This window comes from Anolis sagrei, chromosome 3 (assembly GCF_037176765.1).
Source record: "Anolis sagrei isolate rAnoSag1 chromosome 3, rAnoSag1.mat, whole genome shotgun sequence".
NCBI classification, from domain to species: Eukaryota; Metazoa; Chordata; class Lepidosauria; order Squamata; family Dactyloidae; genus Anolis; species Anolis sagrei.
Genome location: NC_090023.1, coordinates 188,209,297 through 188,235,103, shown reverse-complemented (window position 1 = coordinate 188,235,103; position 25,807 = coordinate 188,209,297). Strand labels below are relative to the sequence as shown.

The 25,807-nt window shown below is 40.4% G+C and overlaps 1 long non-coding RNA gene across 1 annotated transcript in view; it reads right to left on the bottom strand.

The window, feature by feature from the left end:
• Window positions 1-13: 13 nt before the first annotated feature.
• LOC132769902 (uncharacterized) overlaps window positions 14-25,807 on the bottom strand; it is a 41,517-nt gene continuing 15,723 nt past the window's right edge. The window contains exons 3-4 of the long non-coding RNA XR_009630937.2: window positions 10,383-10,498; window positions 14-660 (exon numbers count right to left, since the gene is read on the bottom strand). This is a non-coding gene — a long non-coding RNA (uncharacterized lncRNA). The remainder of the gene's footprint in view (window positions 661-10,382; window positions 10,499-25,807) is intronic.

The window sequence follows — 25,807 nt, the reverse complement described above, 5'->3', positions numbered from 1 at the left end:
GTATTCTTGCCTCCCTTCTCTAAAATGGATGCTGTGGCTTCACCAGGCCCACTTCCTTAGGCTTTTGCCAGCTAGCTAAGGTAAGGGTTTCATTACACACTCCTTACATATTAATGGGGAGTAAAGCATGATGGGTAATGTACAGGTTAGGAGTTGTCATAACCCCCTAACCCTGGGTGATAACAAAAGCATACAGTGGCTATATGTCCAAGTAGCTCCGCTGTTGCAGTTCCTTGGCTGTCTCCTGATGTGGATCAGGAGGCTAGACAGAACCAAATACTTTAGGCCATTCGGTGTCTTGCTTCAGTCTCAGATCAATGCCTCATGCCAAGCCAACCAACTATAATGTTTAGTAAACTTGTGCCTTTGTACTTCCAAGTCTGTTGTTGAGCTTGTGTTTGTCCTCATTCATGGCTCCTTTTTATTGCAGAAATGTATTCAGCTTGGCCCTCAACTGGTCTACATCAATTTTCATCCTTCTCACCTTCTGCAGAGAAAGGGTTGTATGAAGCATGCTCATGCTGTGTTTGGGATACTGTTGAAACAATAATTTGCTTTCCGCAAGAGGCTTTGTGGCTTCTTTTGTTTGACTCCCTCCTTTCATCCCCATAAGCATGACGTCTGACAGCATGTCAGGTGCTTGTGACTTTTGGCAAAATTCTAGGTTGAAAGAGAAAGAAAAAAGAAAAGGTAATGACTTTTAGCTATGTTCTGTTTCTTCAGAAACATGGAGTTGTACATTTACATTGTACGAGTTAATAAATGATGGCAAATTCCTCTAGGCATGATCAAACTGTGTGAATTTGTGTATCTGATCAAATATTTATTAGCTGCAGTCTCTTCCTAGTTAATTTTTTTTCTCTTTTGCTTATTGCTCTAGGCCTTACTCCACAGCACTGTGGCAATACCCATGGGTTTGTGCCCCTGAAGTAAGGCAATCATTATGAAAAACCTTCTTCAAAACCACAGGCGGGATGAATTTTAATTTTTTTATTTCTCCTTCTCTCCCCCCTTAAGTAAACTATCATGCTATTTAATTATCTTCTCCAGCTCATTTGCTTGACCTATATTAAAACTATGATGAAACAAAATTTCATTATCAGTGCTGGAAAGATACACTAATTTCTACTGATATGACCTTTTAGTCATTTTACTCTGTGATGAAAGAAGTTGTTGATACCATATGATGGCATGGTATAATAATTTGAACATCTTTACCATCCATACTGTACTATGGTTCTGCAGTCAGAAGGTCTAGAAAGATGGGGAAGGGGGTATGAGCTTGACAAAACAATAATTTGGGGAAGGGGGTTACAATGTCCTGGTGTTTTCACAGAACGTTCTAGGAGAACATCTGGATACTGAACCCAGAAATTGCATGCTTTCTGGGGTGTATGTAGATGGGCCCCCAGGAACATCCACATTTTTAAAATGTGGATGCTCCTGGGATAATGAGCTTAAAGCCAACCTTAAAAACTTGGCATAGAGACTCAGAACTGGGAATCCCTGGCCCTTGAGAGCTCCAGCTGGAGGTCAGCTGTGACCAGCAGTGCTGGAATGCCCTCACTTAATTGTATGTCCATGTTATCTGGAGGTTGTGATCACTTAACTAGCTGGAAGATTGTCAAGAGCAGTGAATCCCATCAGGATTGATCCAACGAATATAAAAATTGTCTTCAACAGATAAGTCTTCCCCCAACCAATGGATAAAATTTACTCAGGTGCACATTGCCAGATACTATGCTCACAGATCTAGATCTGCCTCCCAAAAGCTGCAATGACTGTAAAGATTCAGATTTAGCTAAAGGGTTCATGTATACTATGTAAGCATTCAACCACCACCTATCAATTGCCCTAATGTGCACCAAAACAGCTGATACTGTGACCTCCAAATTGGGATACTAGCAAATTGGGATACTAGCAAACCCAGAGTAGAGACATCACACTGGCAATGAAGATCCACATAGTTAAAGTAATGGTATTCCCGATAGTAACCTATGGAGCTGGACCATAAGGAAGACTGAATGAAGGAAGATAGATGCTTTTGAACTGTGGTGTTGGAGGAAAATTCTGAGAGTGCCTTGGACCGCAAGAAGATCCAACCAGTCCATACATCAGGGAATAAAGCTCGACTGCGCATTGGAGGGAAGGATATTAGAAGATCCACATAGTTAAAGTAATGGTATTCCTGATACTAACCTATGGAGCTGGACCATAAAGAAGACTGAATGAAGGAAGATAGATGCTTTTGAACTGTGGTGTTGGAAGAAAATTCTGAGAGTGCCTTGGACTGCAAGAAGATCCAACCAGTCCATACATCAGGGAATAAAGCTCGACTGCGCATTGGAGGGAAGGATACTAGAGGCAAATATGAAGTACTTTGACCATATAATGAGAAGACAGGAAAGCTTAGAGAAGACAATGATGCTTGGGAAAATGGAAGGAAAAAGAAAGAGGGGCCGACCAAGGACAAAATGGATGGATGGCATCCTTGAAGTGACTGGCTTGACTCTGAAGGAGCTGGAAGTGGTGATGGTCGACAGGGAGCTCTGGCGTGGACTGGTCCATGAGGTCATGAAGACTCAGAAGTGACTGAACGAATAAACAGCAACAAGCAAACCTTGTCCAGTCAGACACAAACTTAGCACTGACACAAACAGGAATCTAGTTTAAGGGGATTGGTTCACATGTAACAAGAGTGGACATTCAAATTTGAAAACAACAGTTTTGAATTGCAATTCACAGAATCTCCTATATACTGTCAACAGGTTTAGACAAGTCTCTCATTCCCACAATAATCTTCATTCCAATTTCTTTTCTATGGAATTTAAAAATTGATTATTATGTCCCCCATAAGGACAATCCCTGCCAAATCAGGACAGTTGGGCAATACACCGTCACCTTCTTTTTCTCACTTTCTCCCAGACTTCCTCTTTATCTCCCAAATTGGGAGGGATAGCCAATACTCCAGAGGACAGGAGCAGGATTCAAAACGATCTTGTCAGATTAGAGAGATGGGCCAAAACTAACAAAATGAAGTTTAACAGTGACAAATGCAAGATACTCCACTTTGGCAGGAAAAACGAAATGCAAAGATACAGAATGGGGGATGCCTGGCTCGAGAGCAGTACATGTGAAAAAGATCTTAAACATGAACCAACAATGTGATGTGGCGGCAAAAAAAGCCAATGGAATTTTGGCTTGCATTAATAGGAGCATAGTGTCTAGATCTAGGGAAGTAATGCTACCCCTCTATTCTGCTCTGGTTAGACCACACCTGGAATATTGTGTCCAATTCTGGGCACCACAATTCAAGAGAGATATTGACAAGCTGGAATGTGTCCAGAGGAGGGCGACTAAAATGATCAAGGGTCTGGAGAACAAGCCCTATGAGGAGCAGCTTAAGGAGCTGGGCATGTTTAGCCTGAAGAAGAGAAGGCTGAGAGGAGATATGATAGCCATGTATAAATATGTGAGAGGAAACCACAGGGAGGAGGGAGCAAGCTTGTTTTCTGCTTCCTTGGAGACTAGGACGCGGAACAATGGCTTCAAACTACAAGAGAGGAGATTCCATCTGAACATGAGGAAGAACTTCCTGACTGTGAGAGCCGTTCAGCAGTGGAACTCTCTGCCCCGGAGTGTGGTGGAGGCTCCTTTTTTGGAAGCTTTTAAGCGGGGGCTGGATGGCCATCTGTCAGGGGTGATTTGAATGCAATATTCCTGCTTCTTGGTGGGGGGTTGGACTGGATGGCCCATGAGGTCTCTTCCAACTCATTGATTCTATGATTCTATGATTCTATGGGCTGCTAGAGAAGGAACAGTCTCACTCTAGTCGTCACCTGAGCCAATATGTTATAGTGGACATTTGAAATCGGGACAAAGGCTACATGAAATTGGGTCACATGCCACCCATGGTTCTTAAGCCATACAGTGCCAGCTCTCATTGTGAGGTAGTTTGAAAGTTGGGGCAGCCTTGAAAAAGTGACAACAAAGAAATCTTACTGTAATGAGCCAGAACAAAACTTAAGAGAAGGATGATGCCATAGGCAGCTGACACGAATATGAAGCAGGTAGGGGGGAAAGCAGTGCTATGTTTGGATGAAGCGTTATTTTAAAGGTTACTGTGAGACTAGGCACTTTAAAATAGACTTCTAAAAGTCACTGTACATGATATGCAATTAGATGGATGAGCTTCTGTATAATTTGGCATATGTCAGGGGGTGAAAATTCCCCGCAGAACAACCTTGTCTGGAGAACAAAAGCGATGCAAACTTTTTAGACACATAATGATGGTCATGTATTATTTTTAAATATAGCACTTCGTTGCTGAAATGTTATCTTTCAACAATATATGTGGCACTGACTAAAACAATAAGAAAGCTTTGAAACTCAATTCCTTCACTCACCATGGTTTCCGCATTGTGCCCAGTCCTGGAATCCATCTGAGAGAAAGGAGACTTAACGGGAAGTCAATAAATTATGCTACTTACATGCATTAAATTAAGTAACTTGTTGCATGCAACTATCATTATTCATTGACTTCCAGTTAAGTCTCCTTTTCCTTTGCTGAGGCAAAACTGCCTCAGCAAAGAAATTAAGATATAGCTTTGCATCTAATAACCTCATTGACTTAACATCAGGGTAAAGCCATGCAAAATACTTTTTTGTTGTTGTTCACCTTAATGCATATGGGATAAATACACTATAGTCATTTGCTTTTTCACTCAAAGGGAAACATTAATTCAATAATTCTCAGATCAAAAAGCCCTAGAACATTTCCCAAGAATGAAGTACGGTGAAAGTGTAATGTGTATGCATTGCAGCATTTAGTACTTACTTTTACTTACTTACTTAGGTGATCCCTCGTTGTCTGAGTAGGATTGTCCCCCCAAGGTCAGTGTACATAGGTGACGTAGGTGACTGTGGAGTCCTATTCTGGATCTGCATCATCTCCCGCAATGAGAGCATTGGTTTCCAGGTGGAAGGCGGTCCCGGTCAGGGTTGGCTTGATGCACCTTCCTCTTGGCACGTTTATCTTGTTCGCACTCCATTCATGCCTCTTCAAATTCTACAGCACTGCTGGTCACAGCTGACCTCCAGCTGGAGCCCTCAAGGGCCAGGGATTCCCAGTTCTCAATGTCTACGCTAGAGTTTTTAAGGTTGGCTTTGAGCCCATCTTTAAATCTCTTTTCCCTTTTATGTCAGCTCCACTGGCTGCCGATCCAATTCTGAGCACAATTCAAAGTGCTGGTTTTGACCTATAAAACCCTATAGGGTTCCGGCCCAGTGTATCTGTCCGAACGGATCTCCCTTTACATCCCACCCCGGAGTCCAAGATCTTCTGGGGAGGCCCTGCTCTTGACCCCGCCTCTATCACAAGTGAGGTTGGTGGGGACGAGGAGCAGGGCCTTCTCGGTGGTGGCCCCTCACATGTGGAATTCACTCCCCAGGGAAATTAGATCTGCAACATCACCCCTTTCCTTCAGGAAAAAACTGAAAACATGGATTTGGGACCAGGCATTCGGACAATCGGGCAGATGAAGAAAGAACTTTGACAATGATTAGGAAATGATTAATGGATTAGAACTATAGAACTCTGAAAGACGGAACGCTGAGCACGAGAATAGTTTTTATATTATTTTTATATGATGTGTTATGTACTAGTTGTGGATTGTTTTAATTGTGATAACTGTTTTTAACTTTGGTTTTGTATATTTTATGTAAAGTGTATAGGCATCGAATTGTGCCTTTTTTGTAAGCCGCCCTGAGTCCTCCCTCGGGGGTTGAGAAGGGCGGGGTAAAAGTACCTGTAATAAATAAATAATAAATTTTCCTGTCCTCTAACATCCCGTTTTCTGTTCTTGAGTTTGGAGTAGAGCAACTGCTTTGGAAAAATGGTTGTCGGGCATCCAGACAATGTGGCTGGTTCAGCGGAGTTGATAGAGGAGGACCACCACTTCAATGCTGGTGGTCTTTGCTTCTTCCTGCACGGTGACATTTGTCCTCCTATCTTCCCAAGAGATTTGCAGGATTTTCTGGAGGCAGCACTGATGGAATCATTCCAGGAGTTGCATGTGATGTCTGGACAGTCCACGTCTCGCAGGCATATAGCAGGGTTGAGAGGACAATAGCTTTATTAAAAAGCCCTTGGTATCCCTACGGTCCTCAGACACTCTCTGCTTCATTCGGAAAAATGCTGCACTCACAGAGCTCAGGCAGTATTGTATTTCAGTGTTAATGTTGACTTTTGTGGAGAGGTGGCTGCCAAGGTAGCGGAAATGGTCAACATTTTCTAATGTTACACCATTAAGCTTTTTTCTGTCATTGGTTGGCTGGTGACTGCTGGAAGAGCACTTTGGTTTTCTCGATGTTCAATGACAGGCCGAGCTTCTCATATGCTTCTGCAAAGGTGTTTAGAGTGGCTTCTGAATGCGCACAGATGATGTTGTCATCAGCATATTGGAGTTCTATAACAGATGGTGTTGTAACCTTCGTTTTCGCTTTCAGTCTGATGAAGTTAAATAGCTTGCCATCTGTCCGATAGATGATTTCCACTCCGGTGGGAAGCTTCCCATCAAAAAGATGAAGTATCATAGCGATGAAGATGGAAAATAAAGTTGGGGCAATAACACATCCCTCTTTGACACTTGATTTCACCTTAAATGGGTCACTTTGGGAGCCATTGCTGTCCAGGACTGTTGTTATCATGGAGGAGCCACAGGATGTTCACAAATTTTTTAGAGCACCCAGCTAAGACATTACTTGGTAAAATGTGGCCAAGTTTTGTAAGCCTATATAGCCATTAGGTATATATGGGAAAGTCCAGACTAAAGCATTTTGCTGACTGAGGCAAATAACAAGATGGTACCCCCTTCCCATTCCATGTACTAGTGCTGATTGGATATTGACTTTTTCTTCAGCCCTGCTGTCTTTAGTGAGAAATGAATAATTTCACTGACTTGTTGTGCCATTCATTCTCTCATTCCAGCTCCTTGCAGCTTTGTGTAACCCCTGTAACAACTTCTCTGTCACCCATTGTGTTGAGAGTAATAGCCAGACCTGCATATTGGAGTAAAACTGGGCACAACTTTTATCAAGAAAGGGGAGGTTGGTGCAGAACCACAGATCAAGCTTCCCATTCTATTGCCTACTAGATCAGCTGCCTGTTGCCAATTTTGTAACTTCAGATGTAGTCACCAACCTGTTTCACGTAGTTCTAATTATCATGAAGATGATTAGAAGTTCCTCACTTCATAGGGGCTGCGATCCTAATACACAACCTTTTGACAATTTGCCTACAATGTGGTTCTTTGGGCTTTATTCATTTTAACACAGACTTGTCTTGTATCCTGCAGTTTTACAGAAAATCCAGATTCATTCTTAGGCATGTGGCATTACTTCCCTGTGTCATTGGGGAAATAGTTAGTGATGGGCAAAAGTAGTTGAAGGAAGAGAAGTATTTCCATCAAGTTCTTTCTTGGGTTGAATTTTTATTCTTTTTGTGCAGATATTTGCATATTTGCATATCAATACGTCAGTATTAGCACACTCCACCTTAACAGAAATAAAGTTGGGTTGTTGTAGTTTTTTGGGCTATACGGCCATGTTCTAGAAGCATTCTCTCCTGACGTTTCACCTACATCTATGTCAAGCATCCTCAGAGGTTGTGAGGACCTCACAACCTCTGAGGATGCTTGCCATAGATGCAGGTGAAACCTACAACAACCCTGTGATTCCAGCCACTTCCGAGTCCCTGAACACACTCAGAAGTGGAGTGGGCAGAACAAAAGACAACCTTGCAAAATGGCACTATCTAAAAGAATCCCACACCTTTTGTGACTGTAGAACAAAACAGACAACTCCACATCTCTATGCTTGTCCACTATGCCCTGTCTCATGTACAGAGGAAGAATTGTTGGAGGCTACAGACAATGCTGTTGCTGTTGCCTGTTTTTGGTCAAAAGATATTTAGCCACCTGCACTCCTATTTTTATCGGTTTTATACTAATTTATGCAATGCTTTTGATATGAAATAAATAAATAAATAAATTCCAGCCAACAATACAAAAATAAGGTTGTTCATCCAAATGACCACTCGGATGAAGGTGAAACCGACAGCAGCTAAACCAACTTTCTGGTGTCAGTAGCATTATTAGGCTGAGTCTATTTCTGACTATTACCTAGAATGACAGTTCAAAGGAGCCATCTTGTGAAGCAATCTTGAGGTTGAAATCAAAAACATATATGTTTATTGCAGAAGGAATAGGGCGTATGTGTGTGGAGAATGGCGCAGGAGGAGGATCCCACCCTTTAATATCAATTTACCTCTGACATGCCAGCATAGAAGCAGAACGGACCCATCACACAAAATAGGTGTTGGGAATATGAGCTATCAATGGGTTTCACCCATCAATAAAAAGGGAGATATTAATAGCGGGAAGCTTCAATGCCATTTTGGCCTCATGTGATAAAGTCTGATGAATCCAAACCAAATCGCAACCAGATCTGGTGTATTTCCACAATGGAGGGCCCTGGGGTAAGTGTGTATAAGTTATTTCCTCTTTCTGGAGCATCTTATTATTCTATGATCTTGACGTCTCTCTCCAACTCTGCCCTTCACCTTATTTTACACTATAAGAAAAACACTACAATATAGCTGATGGCCATCATTCAGTTAGCAGAAGGCAGAAAATAGGTCCAAATGAGGCAATTGCTTCTAGTGGAAAGATGATAGAAGAGAGGGAGAAGATAAAGCTCTGCAAACCACTCTTCCTGTTATGTGCCTCTTAACCAGGTCTGTTGTCCTAAAGCATGGTGGAGGATGTTGCTGTTTTACCAATGCTGACCTGATTCAAACAATAGTCTAGGTAACACATATATATGGCCAGGAAGTGGAGAATACCATATTGTTCTTTTCCTCAGGCAGAGGAATGTCTTGGGACACCCCTGTCGATCACAAAAAAGCAGAGAGAAACATATCACAGGGCATTTCATAAATAACCTTGGATCCCAGCCCATCTATATAAATAAAAATGTAATGTTCATTTGTGGGATTAACATAACTCAAAAACCACTGGATGAACTGACACCAAATTTGGGCACAATACACCTATCAGGTCAACGAGTGACCATCACTCATAAAAACACTGGAAAACACAGCAGAAGAGACATAAAAAGCCAAAAAAAAACCCATTACAACTCATGCTCAAAACCACATACATACACATATACACAAATATATACATATATACACATATACACAAACTGGGCCACAGCAACGCATGGCAGGGGATGGCTAGTTATATATAAATGTAATGTTAGTTTGTGGGATTAACATAATTTAAAAACCACTGGACGAATTGACACCAAATTTGGACACAATACACCTATCAGGCCAATGAATGACCATCACTCATAAAAACACTGAAAAACACAGCAGAAGAGACTTTAAAAGCCAAAAAAAGGAAAAAGATGCTACACCGCATGTGCAAAAATGACTTGCTTGGCAAAAAAACCCCACACAGAGTAGCATAACTACAGTCTCTTCTGAACTACAGCTCCCAGCATCCCCTAGACAAGGCCCTTTAAGAGAGGAGGATGATCCAAATGTACTGCTTCCAAGCTGCAAGCTTTCTTCTCCTTTGATTTATTTGAGAACATCCCAATCCCTGCATATTTCCAATTTCCTATTCCTAGACTGCAACTCCCAACAATCCTCCAGTTAGATAGGTAGGTAGATAGATGGATCAGGAGAACTACTGGGAGTTACAGCCCAAGAATAGGTAGAGAGAAGGAAGAAAGGGGAGAAAGAAGAAGGGAAAGAAAGGGGGTGGGGGAGGAAAGGAAGAGGAAGAGAAGGAAGGAGAGAAGGAAAGAAAAAAAGGGAAGCAAGGAGAGAAAGGAAGGAGAGGAAGAGGAAGGGAAAGTTGGCCACAGCAACGCGGAGCGGGTAGAGCTAGTGTGTATATATTATATATATGCAACTAGCTAAACAGAAGCCATTAAAAAGGAGCAGAAAATATTATTTGAAAGCAGGTTGTATCTTCAGACTCCAGTTTAAAGCTAAGGGGGAAAGAATATAAACTTGATTTCATGAAGTAAACATGCAATCACTGTCTCCAAGGAAAAGAAGCATTCAAAGACAGTTTCACAGACTATCATCCGGTAGGTCATGGATTATTTGCAGAACACGGGCTAATGAATACATTTCAATGCTGTCCTGCATCTCCAAAGGAGGGCATGAAAGGGCCACAAAGCCAAAAAGAGTATGCTGAGATGTACGCATTGATCACGTCTCTTCTAAAGATGGCATTCAACAAAGACAAATGTTAGCAAGGAAATGACATAACCACAGGAACAGAAGTCGTGTAAAAGGAACTAACCTTTTCTCTGCTGGAATTCCAGTAAGATCATTTTCAACTCAAATGGATGCTTCATTGTAATCAATGGAATTTCACAGCACAGGCAGGTATACCTGGCAAACATCTGTCAGACATTCCTAAGAGATGCAAAGTGGATGAAATGCTTGAAGCAAATGCCATCATATGAAAAAAAAAAGTGGTGTATTATGAAAGAGTCTAAGAGAAATGAACTTCTATATAGTGTGCACATTTTCAAAAGGTCAGTGCATTCTTCCCCTCCCCCAAATATCACTGCACATATAAGCATCAGTGGATTAACGTTGGTGTTTTTTTTTAAAAGTTGGTCTTCTGCTTTGTCTCACTAACTGATCAAACCTGCAGGGAACCATATTTAGATGTTTCAAAAGAAAGCCTGCCTATCTGGAAAGAAAAGAGTGCATACACAAAAGACTTTAATGAATCAGTCCTTACATAACCTTTACAACAGGCATAATCGGAGCTTGGCTTTGATGAATTACAAAGGATGCAGTAACTTGTAATGGTACTTATTTTGTACAGTGAGGGTGCTCTTGGTAACCACCCACAATTGCCTTCAAGTTTGATTTCCCCAGAATGCAATGCCAAGGGAGTGTCTTACTACATTGCAGTGTCTCTAAACCACTGCTTCTTAAACTGGGTCCTCACCCCAATGGGGTTCCTTAGCTCAATGTTGGGGTCATGAAAAAATTGCCAACAGTAAATGCCACTCATTTACACAAATCGGTTAGCAACAACATGCAGTGCTTAAGGACTTCATCACATGGATGAGGTCCCTTGGGGCAATTCACCACCCTCCAAGGCGAATCAGTGAGGCAGCAGAGCTATCCCAGCACCATGCCTCACCCACAGCTGCCACATCCCCATCCCATGTGTTGCAGTACAGCTTCCTCCCACACTGGCTCCGTGCTTGTCTATGGAACACAGGAAGTCTCCCATGTTCTGAGAGAAGTGTCCTATCATGCTGCCAGGATCAGGCATGTAGCCGGGGGGGGGGGGGGGCTCGGGGGGCTTCAGCCCCCCTCCCCCCGAAATTCTCATGGTGGTTCGTGAACAGGCCTTACTGGTGCATTATTTAAACTGTTATGTTTATTCATATCATGATCTGATCACCATACTCAATATATCCCATATGCATGAGGGTATTGGGGTAATGATACAAAAGGTTTGCTAGGCTAGACCCTCTTTCACTCAGACTCAGCCCCCCCTGAAACTCAGCCCCCCCGAAACCCCCCTGAAAAAAAATTACCCCCCCCCCCCCCGCCCCCAAAACGAAAGCCTGGCCAAGATGCTTCCTCCATAGAGCCCCATTGTCGCACCTCAGAATAGATTCACCTTGCTGAAATCACCAAACTGCACATGGACTGAAGTCTTTGTAGTTTATTGAAAAGTAAAAGATAAAAAGTTCTTAAAAGCAAGTAATGTTCCACAAGATCAATAAAACATAGCACTGTAAAGCAGGATTCCAAGAGGCACCAACAAAACAAAATCTCATGAGAACATGACAAAGTCCCAAGACCATGGACACAGGAACTACAAGATAATCCAGGCAAACGAGCACAAGCTGCTTGGTTGAATGAGAAGTTGCTCTGACAAAGGTTTGTTTCCAAACACACTGATTAATACCCTTTGCAATACATGAAAGCATTTCTTTGGCCTCTAACCTCCTTCTTGTTAGCTATTCTCACACTCCTTCGAATTCTGAATTCCAAATGGTCGGCCTGATCTAAGATTCCCATTTCATTAAGGTCAGGCAGCTCATTAGTGTCAGCCTGGTTGCCTTCTTGCTTACTATCAGGCTGAGAACTGTCCTCCTTTTCTGAGTCAATTTGCATTTGGCTGATTTCAGTATCAAAAACATCATTCTCTGTTGTGGGAAACTGAACTTGCACACCCTGTTCCTCATTGTCTACAACAGGAACATTTTGAACCTGATTGTGAACCTGAATCCCATCATCCTCATCAGAGTCACTCTGAGACCCCATCTGAGCCACAACAGTCTGTGTCTGTGGTTCCAGCTGAGTCACAACACCCATTGGAAGTCATTGTACATTGTGTGATGAGCAGCCTGGGCCTTTGAGGAGGAAGTGTCTGGCAGCGTGTTAGGACATTAAATTCACCTCGTGTGATAAAGTGGACTCTACAGAAAATGCTTCAACTATGCTGCACAAAAGGGAAAACCAGCCTGTTTAGCAAGCCTTGCAAATGCTGATTTATTTTCAGTAAATGTTCTATTTTTATACCTGTTTTATACCTGTTCTAGAATCACACAAAAACTTCTCAGGTAGAAAGAGGTCAAGAATGAAAAAAGTTAAAAAGAAGCCTGCTCTAAATTACCTTCATCACAACCATTTCATCTCACAGCACTGAAAGTCAAATAAAATTTTCTTTTTCACTGAGAAATACAACTATATATTATCACACTCCCTGCACCAGGAAGAACAAGAATCTGTCCCAGCAGATTAACTAAGCAACACTGGTTGGATAAATGGCTGCTATCCCCCCCTCCCCATAATACCCATAATACCCCAAAACAATAAATTAATGTGAAGCATGAGTTGTTACTCAAACCATTAATATTGTTGACAATACAATGATTGAAATCATGGGTTTTAAAGGCTTTGGTAAAAAAAATTTATCCTGGATTGTAAGCTAACAAATTAATATTTAGCAAATTAATTCCAAGCTCTAGGAGCAATGCTTTTCTCAGCTTCTTCCGGTATTCTTCACAATCTTGAAAATGTAAGTCAAGCATATGCTGCAAATGAAATGTTGTAATTATACAACGGTTGAGTGAAAAGTAATGCCTCCACCTTCGTAACTCCTCCACAGATGGCAGTACTGATATGCAGCAGGTACTGGCTTGTTCAGTAGACTCTCCTCTACAGTCCCATTTTGGCAGGAAGCCTTAACATTGAATGGTTGCATTGTTAAAATGAGAAGTATGGAATCCTGCGCAGACGGTCGGTCAATGAGACTTAAGCAACGTGCAATCATTGAATTCTTGACAGCAGAAGGTGTCACCCCAAAGGAGATTCATCAGAGAATGCAAGCTGTTTATGGTGATTGTGTTGATGTGAGTACTGTGCGTCATTGGGTGAATAAATTTAAAGATGTTGAGGCAAGAACATCTGACTTGCGTGAGAAACAAAGAGTTGGACGTCCTGTGACAGCAACCACTGAGTTTAACAAGCAAAAGGCTGACAGATTGATTCAGGACGATGGTCGTATCACTCAGAGAGAAATTTCAAGCATAATCAGCATTTCACAAGAACGTGTGGGTCACATTATTGCTTTGCTTGGCTATCGGAAGATCTGTGCACAATGGGTACCCAGGATGCTAACGCCTGAAAAGTAAATGCACAGATTTGAAACTTCAGAGACTGGATCTCACCACTGTATGACATCCTCCATACAGTACAAATTTAGCACCATCTGACTTCCATCTGTTCCCGATAATGAAAGAAGATCTACGAGGACATCATTAGGCTTCTGATGAAGATGTTGAGAGAACTGTGAAATGCTGGTTGCGGAAACAGAGTGTCAACTTCTTCCGTGATGGCTTCAGAAAACTTGTTCATGGTTGGCAGAAATGTATCCAATTGTCTGGTGATTATGTGGAAAAATGAATAGTGATAGTTAAAGAGTACATTCTAAGGACTATTTCTGTGTTTGATTTATTAAAATATTCCCATCCAAATCCAAGTTCCTATTCATTCAATAGGTGTCCTACATTTGGGATTAACAGTTGAGTTTAGGCCACACTATTATTTCATTGTAGAAGTAAGAAAACATAGAGAAGTTGACTGGCCTTCAACAAACATTTTGTCATAGTTTTAAAAAGGAAACATGCATGATGAGTTAGTTTTTTTTTCCAATCAGGAATAGTATGTGTCCTTACATTTGAAAAAAAAAAAAAGCCCAAAGCAGCTCCTGGGCATAGTTGTGTTTATAGATATTCCTTTATTGTTCATCAAGAAACAATTAAACCTTATTGACAATATAACAGTGTTATTTAAAAACTCAAAACTGAGTCAATCTAAATGGGAAAATAATTGCTTGAAATTCTCAGAGGTGAATTATTTCCCCAACTGCTCCAGTGAGCGAGAATCTTCAATCCTGCTCAAACACAATTATTTCTGCTCAACTCAAGAGTTAATTAATATTAGACAAATGTCTTCTCTGGTGGTGGATGGTGTTTCTTGGCCTCACAATTAAATTGTCTCCAGAGGAAGATAATGAGTTACAAGGACTGGTGTGGGATATTTTCCGACCTGAAGTGGAGCAGCACTGGCATCTTCTGAAAAAGGACTTCTCTGTATTGCAGAATTTGCAGTAGATCTCACTGCAGTTTAACTTGCTCACTATGGTGGTTGGTACCCATCACCACTTGTACGTTGGGCCACTGATAGCAAGATGAATTACCTCCCTTGCAGCACTGAAGAATATACAACTTTCATGGGAACTCTGCAGAAAGTGGAAATACAAATTATGAACACTACTTTTTCCCTATAAAAATTATTTAGGCATTTCCAGGTCCTCTATTGTGATTCTGTAGTCAAAGTCTGGTGGAGGCTGAGGAAATAGAAGTGCCCATAAAGAACTTTTTTTCAAAAGCAAAATTCTGTGAGTAATCAAATCTGTGAACCCACAAATATGAAATGACACCTGAATATCTAATTGAACTGAACACACTTCTTACATTGATTCAAGAAGCTTTCATTCTGCCTTACTTCAGTCTCTGCTCAAGTGCAGCCTGCCTTGCCCTATCTATATATTCCAGCACTCCATTACTTCTGCTGAATTTCACAAAGATAAGATGAAAACATTGACTGAGGAGGAAGCTTATTTATTTATTTATTTATTTAGTCAGAAGCAAATTGAAAATACAGTTATAATGTATTAAAAAAAACCACAAATAAAGTTAGAAACTTGGCATTATGCTAAAGATCCTTTAACCAGAAGATGGCCAATTGGAGTGCCTGTGATGTCTCTGTGAAAAGGTCCTCCATTGTGCATATAGCAGGGCTCAAATTGCATTGTAGTAACTGGTATTTGGTTTGCTCTTCTCCACACTCGCATGTTGCGGGCCCCACTTTGTAACCACATTTCTTAAGGTTAGCTCTGCACCTCATCATCCCAGAGCGCAGTCTGTTCAGCGCCTTCCAAGTTGCCCAGTCTTCTGTGTTCCCAGGTGGAGTTTCTCATTCAGAATAATAATAATAATAATAATAATAATAATTATTATTATTATTATTATTTATACCCCGCTACCATCTCCCAAGGGACTCGGTGCAGCTTACATGAGGCTTACATAATCAGTATCAGTCACTGATTGAGGTTCTGGGTTTTTACCAGCCACTTTTGGACTCTTGATTGCTGAGGTGTTTCTGCGAATATCTCTGTAGATCTTATGAAATTGTTTCTTGATTTAAGGCATTGGTATGCTGGCTGATATCCAAACAGAGAATGGGCCAGAGATGTCAATGCCTTGGTCCTTTCATTGCTGACTGCTACTTCCCGGCGGATATCAGGTGATGCAATACCTCCAGCAATGTTGGGTGTAGGCATCTTGTGATAATGTGACATGTCTCAATAAGAGCCATATCCACTGTTTTAACATGGTGAGATATATTCCATACTGGGCATGCAGCAGAGTAGCAAAGTGCAAGGGCAGATGTCTTCACTATATCTGGCTGTGATCCCCAAGTTGTGCCACTCAGTTATCATATGATATTGTTTCTAGCACCCATTTGCTTGATATTTAAGCAGTGCTCCTTGTAAGTCAGAGCAAGTTCCAGGGTAACTCCCAGGTATTTTGGTGTGCTGAAATGCTCCAATGGGATTCCTTCCCAGATATTCCTTAGAGCTTGAGATATTTGTCCATTCTAAAGATGAAAAGCACATGTCTGTGTTTTAGATGGATTAGGATTCAGCTGGCTTTCCCTGTAAAAGGCAGTAAGAGCACCTAAAGCTTCGGAGAGCTTCTGTTCGACCATTTCAGGAAGCTAAATGACTGGTTATGTCAGGTGATGATTGGAGGAATGATCTGGGAAGAGGGAAGTATTCAATTTTTCCTAATGGACCAGTGATCCATTTTATCAAACCTCCTTCTGGGTTCATACCAATGGGATAGAATGCTATATAATCTAGAAATGCTAGAATTGTGTTCTCTGGGAATTTTCTATGACTTCTAGCATGATTCCATGGTCCGTTTCTTCTGGACGTCATTCATGCTAGTATGACAAGGTTTCCATAAATTGGAATCACCTTGAAGATACGTAAGAACAACTATCAACATGCACAAGTGTTTACACACAAAAAGATCAATTCCAGTTAAGTCAGAGCTGAACTGAAATTCTTGCTAGGTATGTTTCACTCCAAATCTTGAGCACGTTACAATTTTCAACAAAGTTGGCTAGTGAAGAATTCTGAAGGCTACAGCTGAACCTTCCTCCCCAATTCTGTTTCATTATGCAAGAGTTTCGGATTGCAGGTTGAATCCTGTTCCACATTTTGCAATGCCAAGTAGATTAGATAAATGGTTTTGATTATTTTTAAAAAATCTATATTGAGGTCTTCAGTTGCTTTGAATTATTGAGTTAAAATGAGATTTGCATGAAAAAGTGCATATTGAGGAAAGCTATATATGAAAATGCATATATATTGAGAAATTGCATTAAAAATGTTAAGGGAAACGGCAAGCCAAAAGAATGTGAAAGCATTTTTTTTTCTTTTTTGAAAAATTATAGAACATAGATGGGAAAAATGCATTTCCAATCTCTGCTTATGACTGAAAACGTGCAACTGATGAAGATGAAAAACAGATTGGTTCATCCATCCTTCTAATAAACATATTAAATATTAAGACAAAATATGCATTTCCAAATGTGTATCTCCATACCTAGGAATTATTAAGTTCCTTCCCCCATCTTCCCAGCTGCAAAGTGCTGACTATTCAACTTGCTAATGACAATAATTTGCAAAAATGTCAACTATGGCCTTACAATTGAGACCTTCCGCATTTTTATACACCACAGTCCATTACCCCCTTTATATTCTTCACCTTGTGTTTAGAAAAGTTACTTTTTCGCATACATCATCCATAATCCCCAAGATAGCAAAGCCAGGGGAAATTCTAGGAACTGTAGCCCCAAATGCTAACTTTTCCAAGCAGATTGCAGTAATATTTTCCATTTCTAGCACTAGTGATTACAGTGGGCACTTGGCATCTGCAGTGGGCACTTGGCATTTTCAGGGGCCCACATGGATACTGAAATCTGTTGATGCTCAATGCCCTTCTATAGAATGGCAAAATCAAGACTTTTTAAAGATTTTTAAAAATAATATTTTCAAGCAGTGGACGACTGAATTTAAAAGATGCAGGATCTGTGGATATGAAAGACCAATAAACTGAGGTCGGGGAGATAATTTTTTGCTTGGAATCCCTGAATGGATTGTACATTGCTCCAAATTTTGCAGTGCCATGAGTATTTGTGCTATTGGAAAAGTTATTTTTAATTTAGCTTTTTTTTTCAACCTATGCATCATCTTATATGCTGCTGTTTAGTCTGTGGTGATATTTCCGTATCTGGCATTCCTGTTTACTACCTGAGGCTACTATCATAGGAGTAATATTTAGACAATCACAATTCCTTGCTCCCTTCTCTTCATAGATTCTTATATTCGTTTGTTCTTTGTGAATTGCTGATACAAGCTCACTTTTAAAAAATGTGGCTAGTTATATTGAATAGATTTACCGTCTTCCTCCAGGCTTGAGCCATACCTAAACCATTATAGCTTAACAACCACCACCATAAAACAGAACACATTAAACATTATGAACAACAATTAAAACTTTGACACAATCAGCCGATTGACAGCATAACTATCTTATCAACTGTGACAGTTGGTGGCCTTCATGTCAGGCATGCAGTGAATCCATTCTGGGTTTTATTCTGTTCTTTAAAAGTCTTGAACGTACTTTGGGTAAAAACACTACTTATCCACAGAGCCCCCAGTGGCATAGTGGGTTAAACCACTAAGCTTATTGACCAAAAGGTCACAGATTCGAATCCGAGGAGCGGTGTGAGCTTCCGCTATCAGCCCCAGCTTCTGCCAACCTAGCAGTTCGAAAACATACAAATGTGAGATCAATAGGTACCACTCTGGCGGGAAGGTAACAGCACTCCATGCAGTAATGCTGGCCACATGACCTTGGAGGTGTCTACAGACAACGCCAGCTCTTCAGTTTAGAAATGGAAATGAGCACCAACCCCCAGAATCAGACATGACTGGACTTAATGTCAGGGGACATTTTTTACCTACCTACCTATCCACATATCTAATTAAAATGTTGCGATTGAAATAATGCCATTTCCTTTTATGGAAGACTATTTTCCCATACTTCGTTGTGATCAGCTGAAGTGTATTCAATAGGAACAAAAGGTCAGGAAATAAACCTCTGAGAGTTCAAGACCCTTTCCAAATTTCTGAAGGAAATATCTCTCAAGTAGAGTAAGAAGAAATATGTAGATCAGAGCAAAGGTCTATCTAGTGCAGCATTCTTTTACTACAAGTGGTCTACTTAGAGTTATATGGGAAACTTGACAGCAGGCAGGGCATGAATACAATTATATCATTTTTCTCATGTTTCCCAGCAACTGGTAGACAGTTTCCGGTACTGGAGACAGTATATAGCTGCCACTATTATTAGTCCCATCTTCCTTGATTTTTTCCAATCTTTCTTTAAAACTGTCTAAATTGATGACCACTAGTAGATCTACGGAAGAGATTTATGACCAAACTCCTACATCACCAACTTAGCTACGAATGCAAAACTAAGTAGCGTCTCCTCCAACCTTAGCCAATGGCTGCTCTGAATGAAGGAGTTATGTTCTGTTGATAAACAGGTGACAGCAGAATGATATTTCCAGCCTACTCCTATCAATGATCCATGGTGCAACAACAGATTGCAAATGGGTCCTACTTCTGATTGTCACAGCTTTGCTTGGTGACAAAAGGGGTCTGGGAACATCATTCTCCTCGACTCCAATAAACAGACCTTCATCACTTGGACCAAATCCCTGGAGTTTAAAGTTGCATTCAGGGTGCAACTGTGATCATGGCAATAATGCCACAATTAATATGCAATATATAAATGTATACAGAACCATTACATATATTCAACCCAATGCTATTAATCTGTAACTGCAATACAGGTTGCCATTCTAAGTCATTTAGTTATCTATTGTGTATGGACAAGAAAATGTAACATTTTTCTCTCCTGTTCAGCTACATTAGATGATGCTGAGTGCTAGTATTTTTAGGATTAACAGATGTCAGATTTATTTCAAGAAAAACCGTTTGAAGATGAACTCACAATTTTAGAAAGTGAAGTGGAAGCAACACTCAAAGTACTTGGGAGAAATAAATCACCAGGAACATATGGCTTACCAATAGAGTTATTTCAAGCAACCAAGACAGTATCCACTCAAATTCTAAATAAAACGTATCAACAAATATGAAAGATAACACCATAGATTGGAAATACCTGATACAAATTACAATCCCCAAGAAAGGGAACACCAGAGATTGAGATAACAGCACGACTATTTCATATATTATTTTATTTATTTGTTTGTTTCTATCCATTTTCTTTTTTATTTATATACCACCTTCCTCCTAAAGTAGGATCTATGCAAGCAAAGTGATCTCTCTTGCAATCAAAGTGATGCTCAAAATTCTGCAACGGACTTCTACCATATATGGAGTGAGACATCCAAGATCATATTGCCGACATGCATAGGATAATAGAGCACACCAAAAATTTCTGAGGAAATGCAGCTTCTGCTTTTCAGACTATAGTAAAGTTTTTGATTTTGCCGCTTTTGAAAAACAATGGATTGCTCATTTGATTATCCTAAAGCATAACCTATACTTGGGACATGAGGCCACTGGTTTCCAATTGGTGAGGCTCTCTTTTACCTCCTTATCAGTTCAACTTATATTTTGAACATTTCATTCACAAAGATGGACACTGAGAAAGGTGGTGTGAAAACTGGAGAAAGAAGGAAAGCACATCAATAAATAAAGATTTTGCAGAATGCAAGATACTATTAGCAGAAGATAGCTACTGAGAAAAGTCATGGAAACAAGTTAAACATTTAGAAAAAAAACTAGCTGTCCCCTGCCACGCGTTGCTGTGGCCCAGTCTGGTGATCTGGAAAATAAAGTAATGAGAAAGTGTTGGTTTCTAATATATATAATTCCTTTATGCTTGTGAGTAAACAGTATTTCTTGTTGTTTCTTTGTCAGTGTTGATGTGGAGAGTGTCTGGTTTGCCTACTCTGGAATATGCAACATATCATAGTCCTTCTTTAAGGGTCTCTTTCAAATCTGTGATATTATATCTCTCTCTGTGTGTGAGAGAATCATATCTATCTATATTTATGACTGGATGGCTCTTTGTCAGGAAGGCTCAGATTACATTTTCCTGCCCTGGTGAAGAGAGTTGGACTGGATGGCCTTAAGTATTTTCTGTTGGTCATGGGGGTTCTGTGTGGGAAGTTTGCCCCATTTCTGTCATTTGTGAGTTTCAGAATGCTCTTTAATTGTAGTGAACTATAAATCCCAGTAACTACAAATCCCAAATGTCAAGGTCTATTTCCCTTAAACTCCATCCGTGTTCATATTTGGGCATATGGAATATTCGTGCCAAGTTTGGTCCAGATCCATCATTGTTTGAGTCCACAGTGCTCTCTGGATATAGGTGAACTACAACTCCCAAACTCAAGGCCAATGCCCACCAAACCCTTCTAGTGTGTTCTGTTGGTCATGGAAGTCCTGTATGCCATGTTTGCTTCAATTCCATCATTGGTGGAGTTCAGAATGCTCTTTGATTGTAGGTGAACTATAAATCCCAGCAACTACAACTCCCAAATGTCAAGGTCTATTTCCCTTAAACTCTATCCGTGTTCATATTTGGGCATATGGAATATTCGTGCCAAGTTTGGTCCAGATCCATCATTGTTTGAGTCCACAGTGCTCTCTGGATGTGGGCGAATTACAATTCCCAAACTCAAGGTCAATGTCCACCAAACCCTTCCAGTTTTTTCTGTTGGTCATGGGAGCCCTGTGTGCTAAGTTTGGCCCAATTCCATCACTGGTGGAGTTGAGAATGCTCTTTGATTGTAGGTAAACTATAAATCCCAGCAACAACAATTCGCAAATGACAAAATCAATTTTTTTTTAGTATAGGACATACATTGGGTTGTTAGGTGTCTTGTGTCCAAATTTTGTGTCAATTCCCCCAGTGGTTTTCGAGTTCTGATGGTATCACAAACAAACATTACATTTTTATTTATATAGAAGTTAAACATTTAAAGCCCCCCCCCTTTTCCGGGGGGGTGTGTGTGAGAAATATAGAAAATAAATTTAGAAAACAGATGTTAACCACAGGTTATTTACAGAGGCAACAAGGGTATTAGCTACTCTCGATCTCATCCTAACAAATGTGGAGGACCTGATAAATGCAGCCGAAGTAGTTGTATCCTTAGGGGCAAGTGAACATGTGCCCCTGCATTTTGCGATACAAAGGAAGGCCAAAACTAAGACAAGTCAAACCCACATTCTGGTCTTTAGGAGAGCTGACTTCAGAAAAATGAAGGATATACTGAGTGGCGTTCCGTGGACACTAAAAGACAAGTGAATTAAGGATAGATGGGAGTTTTTCAAGAGTGAAATACTCAAGGCTCAATTGCACAGAGTGCCAACAAAGAGAAAAAATAAGACAAGTGTAAAGAAGCCAGAATGGATGGCCAAAGGACTTCTAACTGGGCTAAGGCTCAAAACAGATAAGTACAAGAAGTGAAAAAGGGGAGAAATCACCAAAGAAGAATTCAAAGGAATAACCAACTCCTGTAGGGAAAAGATTCACAAGGCTAAAGTGCAAAATGAGCTCAGCCTTGCCAGGGACATTAAAAACAATAAAAAGGACTTATTTACTTACGTCGGTAGAAAAAGGAGTGTTGGCCTATGTTTAAATTTCTCTTTCTTCCTATAGTCTCAGGTCAAAGGATTGCTCACATACAAGTAGGTGAACACTGCTTCTCATCACTTGGAAAGTAGGCAACACACATAAATACATGATATATGCTGAAAATATCATAAGAAAGGTGGTTTGAAAAAGCACTCACACTTTTTGGAGCAACATTTCAGCAAATTAAGATCTGGGAGGAAAATGCATGTTTATTGATAATGAATTACCTATAGCCAAGGGAATGTTGTTGACACGCTTGAACCTAATGCGTAAAGATTTTTTTATGGGGAATAATAGTCAGTCTAAGAGCCACCACTGATTAGTACATATGCCCAGCACTATGTTAATAACTAATAATGGCACCATTAACCTCTGTCACCATAGCCTGGCAGGTTATCTTGTTAAATGGAAGAAATGTATCCAAATGCAACAACTTAAATTCCAAACTGTAAATGAAAAACAGCAGTAGGTTCACTGACTACCAGAAATTGGCTTAAATTATATTTGCATTAATGGACTGTTCATAGTGAGAGGAGATTTATTTATTTATTTATTTAGAACTTTTATATACCAGTCTTCTCAACCTCCGCAGAGGGACTCAGGCCAGTTCACAACAAAAGATTCATAAACAATAGTTTAAAATATCACATCACATAATGCACTAATACACAAAATACATTAAAATACAATCATATATGATACTTAAGGATGCATCACGCTGTTATATGGAGAATTTAACAATCTGTGGTAGGACATAATGCAGTGGGAACTGAGAGTGATATTTAGACCATATAAAATTCAGATTATCTGCTTTGAACTGGATTATATGGCAGTGTAGACTCGGATAATCCAGTTCAAAGCAGATAATTTGCATTATCTGGTTTGATAATCCAGATTATATGGCAGTGTAGAAGGGGCCTTAGTCAGATAAAATTCATTTGGAGTGAAAATGGTAGGTATCAGCCATGGCAATAATCATGCTGAACAAATTTATGAATGAGATTTTTCATAATGTTGTTTGTTGCAAATTGCATATTTCTCAACACACACACACCCCTCAAATATCAATGACACTATTTCAAATAATCACTTTCTCCTGACATGACACAAACACAATTGTCCTATGTCCAGTGATCAGATGTTGTGGCCACTGAAGGGGATGCAACTGTATCTAGTTCATTCACCAGCCTACTCCCCTGCAAAGCCTATGGTAATCTCCTGCTAGGAGCCCCCGGTTGTGCAACGGGTTAAACCCTTGTGCTGGCAGGATTGTAGATTGATAGGTTCTCAGGTTCGAATCTGGGGAGAGTGAGGATGAGCTACCTCTGTCAGTTTATTTATTTATTATTTATTTCAAAGTTTTATATACCAAGCTTCTCACCTCATAAGAGGGACTCAGCCCGGTTTCCAACCATAAAAACACATACTATCGGTAAAATATCAAAATACACATTACAATAAAACATTAAAAAAGCACATACATTTAAAACTACAGTGGTCAGTCGTCATACTAAAATTGAATATACACCGTCTTCCATCCAGATCATTGTCTCATTCTTTGAAAGCATGTCTCCATAACCACGACTTCACCTGTTTCCTGAATGTCAGGATTGTTGGGGTGGTTCTAACCTCTGGTGGGAGAGAGTTCCAGAGTCGTGGGGCAACCACCGAGAAGGCCCTGTCCCTCGTCCCCACCAGCCGTGCTTGTGAGGCCGGTGGGACCGAGAGCAGGGCCCCTCCAGACGATCTTAGTAATCTTGATGGTTCGTAGGGAAGAATACGTTCGGAGAGGTAAACCGGGCCGGAGTCGTTTAGGGCTTTATAGGTTAACACCAGCACTTTGAATTGTGCTCGGAAGCTAATTGGCAGCCAGTGGAGCTGGTGTAACAGCGGAGTGGTGTGCTCCCTGTACCCAGCACCCGTTAGTAATCTGGCTGCTGCACGTTGTACTTGCTGCAGCTTCTGGGCAGTCTTCAGAGGCAACCCCACGTAGAGAGCGTTGCAGTAGTCTAAATGATTCCGGCTCCCCATGGGGGGGGGGGGGAACATGAGAGAAGCCTCCCACAAGGATGGTAAAACATCAAAAACATCCGGCCATCCCCTGGGCAATGTCCTTGCAGACAGCCAATTCTCTCACATCAGAAGCTACTTGCAGTTTCTCAAGTTGCTCCTGGCATGAAAGGAAAAAATCTCCTACTGATTCAGTGTGGTGTTGATAGTTGGGTGTCCCCTGCCATGTGTTGCTGTGGCCCAGTCTGTGTATATGTCTTTTGTGTGTGCATATATATGTGTGTGTGTATATTTGTGTATATGTGTATATATGTGGTTTTGCACATACGTTGTAATGTATTTCTTTTGGCTTTTTAAGTCTCTTCTGCTGTGTTTTCCAGTGTTTTTATGAGTGATGGTCACGTTGGCCTCATAGGCGTATTGTGTCCAAATTTTGTGTAAATTTGTCCAGTGATTTTTGAGTTATGTTAATCCCACAAATGAACATTACATTTTTATTTACCATATATACTTGAGTATAAGCCAACCTGAATATAAGCTGAGGCACCTAATTTTACCACAAAAAACTGTGAAAATGGATTGACTCGAATATAAGCTGAGGGTGGGAAATGCAGCAGCTACTGATAAATTTCAAAATAAAAATAGATACCAATAAAATTATATTAATTTAGGCATCAGTAGGTTAAATGTTTTTGAATATTTACATAAAACTGTAATTCAAGATAAGACTGTCCAACTCTGATCAAACCATTATTCTAACCTTCTTCAATGTAAATATGCTTACATGTCCTTCAATAATAATAAATAGAGTAAAATAATAATAATAATAGAGTAAAATAATAAATGTAACAATAACAATAGTAAATAGAGTAAAATATTAAATGTAATAATAATTACATTTTAAATAATAATAACCACCGGAGCCCCCGGTGGTGCAGTGGGTTAAAGCACTGAGCTGCTGAGCTTGTTGATCGAAAGGTCGCAGGTTCGATTCCGGGGAGCGGCGTGAGCTTCCGCTGTCAGCTCTAGCTTCTGCCAACCTAGCAGTTCAAAAACATGCAAATGTGAGTAGATCAATAGGTACCGCTCCGGTGGGAAGGTAACAGCGCTCCATGCAGTCATGCCAGCCACATGACCTTGGAGGTATCTACGGACAACGCTGGCTCTTTGGCTTAGACATGGAGATGAGCACCACACCCCAGAGTCAGACATGACTAGACTTAATGTCAGGGGACTACCTTTACCTTTACCTTAATAATAATAATAATAATAACAACAACAACAACAAAATAATAAATAACATTGACGCAAGTATATGCCGGGGTAGACATTTTCAGCCTAAAAAAAGGACTGAAAAACT